Source organism: Arachis ipaensis, chromosome B7 (genome assembly GCF_059453495.1).
Source record: "Arachis ipaensis isolate K30076 ecotype BB chromosome B7, ASM5945349v1, whole genome shotgun sequence".
Classification (NCBI taxonomy): domain Eukaryota; kingdom Viridiplantae; phylum Streptophyta; class Magnoliopsida; order Fabales; family Fabaceae; genus Arachis; species Arachis ipaensis.
This window is the reverse complement of record NC_142442.1, coordinates 61,594,311-61,599,632: the sequence shown is the minus strand read 5'-3', so window position 1 is coordinate 61,599,632 and position 5,322 is coordinate 61,594,311. Positions and strand designations below refer to the sequence as shown.

The window sequence follows — 5,322 nt, the reverse complement described above, 5'->3', positions numbered from 1 at the left end:
GACTCGGAGGTGGAAGCTTTTACCTTCCCTTTTCTCTTTCTAGAAGTTTCTCCGGCCTTAGGTGCCATAAATAGTTATGGAAAAACAAAAAGCAACGCTTTTACCACACCAAACTTAGAAGGTTTACTCGTCCTCGAGCAAAAGAAGAATGAAGAGAGTAGAGGGAGAAGAAATAGAGGAGATGGAAGGGGGTAGTGTTTCGGCCAAGGGGGTGAAGTAGTGTTGAAGATATGTGAAAATGAAGGAGTGAAGATGGGTTTATATAGGAGTGGAGGGAGGGTTTGGGTTCGGCCATGTATGGGTGGGTTTGGGAGGGAAAGTGTTTTAAATTTGAAAGGTGAGGTAGGTGTGGATCCTGTGGGGTCCACAGATCCTGAGGTGTCAAGGATTTCTCATCCCTGAACCAATTAGGCGTGCAAAATGCCCTCTGCTGCCAATCCTAGCGTTAAACACCAGGTTGCTACCCATTTCTGGCGTTTAATGCCAGCTTCTTGCCCTTTTCTGGCGTTAAATGCCCAGAATGGTGCCAGACTGGGCGTTTAACGCCCATTCTGCTGTCCTTACTGGCGTTTAAACGCCAGTAGGCTTCTCCTCTAGGGTGTGCTATTTTTCATTCTGTTTTTCAATTTGTTTTTTCTTTTTCAATTATTTTTGTGACTTCACATGATCATCAACCTACAGAAAACATAAAATAACAATGGAAAATAGAAATATAACATAGATAAGTAAAATTGGGTTGCCTCCCAACAAGCGCTTTTTTAATGTCAGTAGCTTGACAGTGGGCTCTTATGGAGCCTCACAGATACTCAGAGCATGATAATAGCCTCTCAACACCAAACTTAGAGTTTGGTTGTGGCCTCCCAATACCAAACTTAGAGTTTGAATGTGGGGATTTTGTTTGACTCTGCATTGAGAGAAGCTTTTCATGCTTCCTCTCCATGGTTATAGAGGGAGATCCTTGAGCTTTAAATACAAGGGAGTCCTCATTCACTTGAAGGACCAATTTTCCTCTGTCAACATTAATCACAGCTCTTGCTGTGGCTAGGACGGTTTTTCCAAGGATGATGGATTCATCCATACACTTCCCAGTATCTAGGATTATGAAATCAGCAGGGATGTAGTGGTCTTCAACCTTTACCAAGACATCCTCTACTAGTCCATAAGCCTGTTTTCTTGAATTTTCTGCCATCTCTAGTGAGATTCTTGCAGCTTGTACCTCAAGGATTTCTAGCTTCTCCATTACAGAGAGAGGCATGAGGTTTATGCTTGACCCTAGGTCACACAGAGCCTTCTCAAAGGTCATGGTGCCTATGGTACAAGGTATTGAGAATTTTCCAGGATCCTGTCTCTTCTGAGGTAATCTCTGCCTAGTCAAGTCATCCAGTTCTTTGGTGAGCAAGGGGGGTTCATCCTCCCAAGTTTCGTTACCAAATAGCTTGGCATTTAGCTTCATGATTGCTCCAAGGTACTTAGCAACTTGTTCTTCAGTAACATCTTCATTCTCTTCAGAGGAAGAATACTCATCAGAGCTCATGAATGACAAAAGTAAATTCAATGGAATCTCTATGGTCTCAGTGTGAGCCTCAGATTCCCATGGTTCCTCATTAGGGAACTCCTTGGAGGCCAGTGGATGCCCATTGAGGTCTTCCTCAGTAGAGATCACTGCCTCTTCCTCCTCTCCAGGTTCGGCCGTGTGGGGTATGTTGATAGCCTTGCACTCTCCTTTTGAATTCTCTTCTGTATTGCTTGGAAGAGTACTAGGAGGGAGTTCAGTAACTTTCTTGCTCAGCTGACCCACTTGTGCCTCCAAACTTCTAATGGAGGACCTTGTTTCAGAGACTACAATTTTAATTAGATCAGAGACTACAGTTGCTAAGTCAGAGTGACTCTGCTTAGAATTCTCTGTCTACTGCTGAGAAGATGATGGAAAGGGATTGCTATTGCTAAACCTATTTCATCCACCATTATTGTTGTTGAAGCCTTCTTGAGGCCTCTGTTGATCCTTCCATGAGAGGTTTAGATGATTACTCCATGAAGGATTATAGGTGTTTCCATAGGGTTCTCCCATGTAGTTCACCTCTTCCATTGCTGGGTTCTCAGGATCATAAGCTTCTTCTTCAGATGTAGCTTCTTTGGTACTGACTGTTGCTGCTTGCATTCCAGACAGACTTTGAGAAATCATATTGACTTGTTGAGTCAATATTTTTGTTCTGAGCCAATATGACATTCAGAGTATCAATCTCAAGAACTCCTTTCTTCTGATTTGTCCCATTATTCACAGGATTCCTTTCAGAAGTGTACATGAATTGGTTATTTGTAACTATTTTAATGAGTTCCTGAGCTTCTGTAGGCGTCTTCTTCAAATGAAGAGATCCTCCAGCAGAGCTGTCCAATGACATCTTGGACAGTTCAGACAGACCATCATAGAAGATATCTATGATGCTTCATTCTGAAAGCATGTCAGAAGGACACCTTTTGATCAATTGCTTGTATTTTTCCCAGGCTTCATAGAGGGATTCACCTTCCTTCTGTCTGAAGGTTTAGACTTCCACTCTAAGCTTGCTCAATTTTTGAGGTGGAAAGAATTTTGCCAAGAAGGCATTGACTAGCTTTTCCCAAGAGTTCAGGCTTTCTTTAGGTTGTGAATCCAACCATGTTCTAGCTCTGTCTCTTACAGCAAAGGGAAAAAGCATAAGTCTATAGACTTCAGGATCAACCCATTAGTCTTGACAGTGTCACAGATTTGCAAGAATTCAGCTAAGAATTGATGAGGATCTTCTAATGGAAGTCCATGAAACTTGCAATTCTGTTGCATTAGAGAAACTAATTGAGGCTTAAGCTTAAAGTTGTTTGCTCCAATGGCAGGAATTGAGATGCTTCTCCCAGAGAAGTCAGGAGTAGGTGCAGTAAAGTCACCAAGCACCTTCCTTGCATTGTTGGCATTGTTGTTGTTTTCGGCTGCCATGGCTTCTTCTTGTTTGAAAAGTTCTGTTAGGTCTTCTATAGAGAGTTGTACTTTAGCTTTTCTTAGCTTTCTCTTCAAGGTTCTTTCAGGTTCAGGATCAGCTTCAACAAGAATGCCTTTGTCCTTGCTCCTGCTCATATGAAAAGGGAGGAGAAGAAAATATGGAATCCTCTATGTCACAGTATAGAGATTCCTTGAGGTGTCAGATGAAAATAAAAAAATAGAAGGATGAGGTAGAGAAGAGAGAATTCGAACGTATCAAGAGGGATAGAGTTCGAATTGTACATTGAGGAAGAGTGTTAGTCCATAAATAGAAGGATGTGAGAAGAGGGGAAGAATTTTCGAAAATAAAGTAAAAAGATTCTAAAATAATTAAGAGAAATTTTGAAAATTTGGTAAATGATTTTTGAAAACTAAGATTGGGAAAGAAATTAAGTGATTTTTGAAAAAGATTTTGAAATTAGAAATCAAAAAGATATGATTGAAACTTAATTTTGAAAAAGATGTGATTGAAAAGACATGATTGAAAAGATATGATTGAGAATCAAATTTAAAAGAAGAATTTTTTTAAAATTAAAGTTGATTACTTGACCAACAAGAAATTCAAAGATATGATTCTAGAATTAAAACTTTTGATCCTTTCTTAATAGGCAAGTAACAACTTGAAAATTTTGAATTAAATCACTAATTGTAGCAAGAATTTTTGAAAATAGTAATAAATAAAAAAATTGAAAAGAAATTGATTTTGAAAAGATATGATTGAAAAGATATGATTTGAAAAAAAATTGATTTTGAAAAATTATGAAAATTTGAAAAAGATTTGAATTAAAAACAAAATCTTCCCTCTAGTGTCCTCCTGGCGTTAAACACCCAGAATGGCATCCATTCTGGCGTTTAACGCCCAAAATGCTACCTTTTTGGGCGTTTAACGCCCAGCCAGGGTACCTGGCTGGCGTTTAAATGCCAGTTTTCCTTCTTCATTGGGTGTTTTGAACGCCCAGTTTTTTCTGTGTGATTCCTCTGCTGAATGTTCTGAATCTTCAATTCTTTATGTTATTGACTTGAAAAGACACAATTTTAAAAATAATTTTTTTTTTAATTTTTAATGATGAGAAACAATAATAAAAAGAATGCAACTAAGATCAAATAAACAATGCATGCAAGACACCAAACGTAGAAGTTTGTATCCTAAGGACTATAACAATTTGAAAATGCATGTAAGAAACAACAAAAGACACAAAATAAGAGAAATTAAAGATCAGAGCTATGAAATCATCAAGAACATCTTGAAGATCAATGAAGAACATATTGCATATATTCGAAAAATGCAAGAAGAATAAAGACATGCAATGGACACCAAACTTAAGATTAGACACTAGACTCAAACAAGATACATAAAATATTTTTAATTTTATAAATTTTATAATTTTTTTGTGATTTTTCAAAAATTATATGGACAGGAAAATAAAGGGATTCAATGTTTTTAATGAGAATTCCAGGAATCATTGCAATGTTAGTCTAAAACTCTGGTCCAGGAATTAGACATGGCTTACTAGCCAGCCAAGCTTTCAGTGAAAGCTTCGGTCCAAAATACTAGACATGGCCAATGGCCAGCCAAGCTTTAGCAAATCATTACATTCAACAGCAAGATTGATAGAAATCAACAAGCCCTTGTGATGATAAGTTGAAACCTCGGTCAAAAAAATTAGACAAGGTTTCTCAGCCAGCCAGACTTCAACAAATCATCATGAAACTCTAGAATTCATTTTTAAAAACTCTGAAGAACAAAATAGAAAATTTTTTTGTATTTTTGAAAATTTTTTCGAAAATAAGAAGTAAAAAGCTTAAACATAAAATAAAATTACCTAATCTAAGCAACAAGATGAACCGTCAGTTGTCCAAACTTGAACAATCCCCGGCAACGGCGCCAAAAACATGGTGCACGAAATTGTGATCATCAATGGCGCCATCAACTTGGTACGCACAATTATAATCTCAACACTCTGTCACAACTCCGCACAACTAACCAGCAAGTGCACTGGGTCGTCCAAGTAATAAACCTTACGTGAGTAAGGGTCGATCCCACGGAGATTGTTGGCTTGAAGCAAGGTATGGTCATCTTGTAAATCTCAGTCAGGCAGATTAAAATGGTTATGGAGAATTGATAATTAAAAGATGAATAAAATATAAAATAGGATAGAGATACTTATGTAATTCATTGGTAGGAATTTCAGATAAGCGTATGGAGATGCTTTGTTCCTTCTGAACCTCTGCTTTCCTATTGCCTTCTTCCAATCATTCATACTCCTTTCCATGGCAAGCTTTATGTTGGGTATCACCGTTGTCAATGGCTACTT

General features: G+C 37.9%; 1 non-coding gene across 1 annotated transcript; it reads left to right on the top strand.

The window, feature by feature from the left end:
- Positions 1-2,453: 2,453 nt before the first annotated feature.
- Positions 2,454-2,561, top strand: LOC148552780 (small nucleolar RNA R71). The gene has a single exon (XR_015893293.1). It is a non-coding gene; the product is annotated as a small nucleolar RNA R71 (small nucleolar RNA).
- The last annotated feature ends 2,761 nt before the right edge of the window (positions 2,562-5,322 follow it).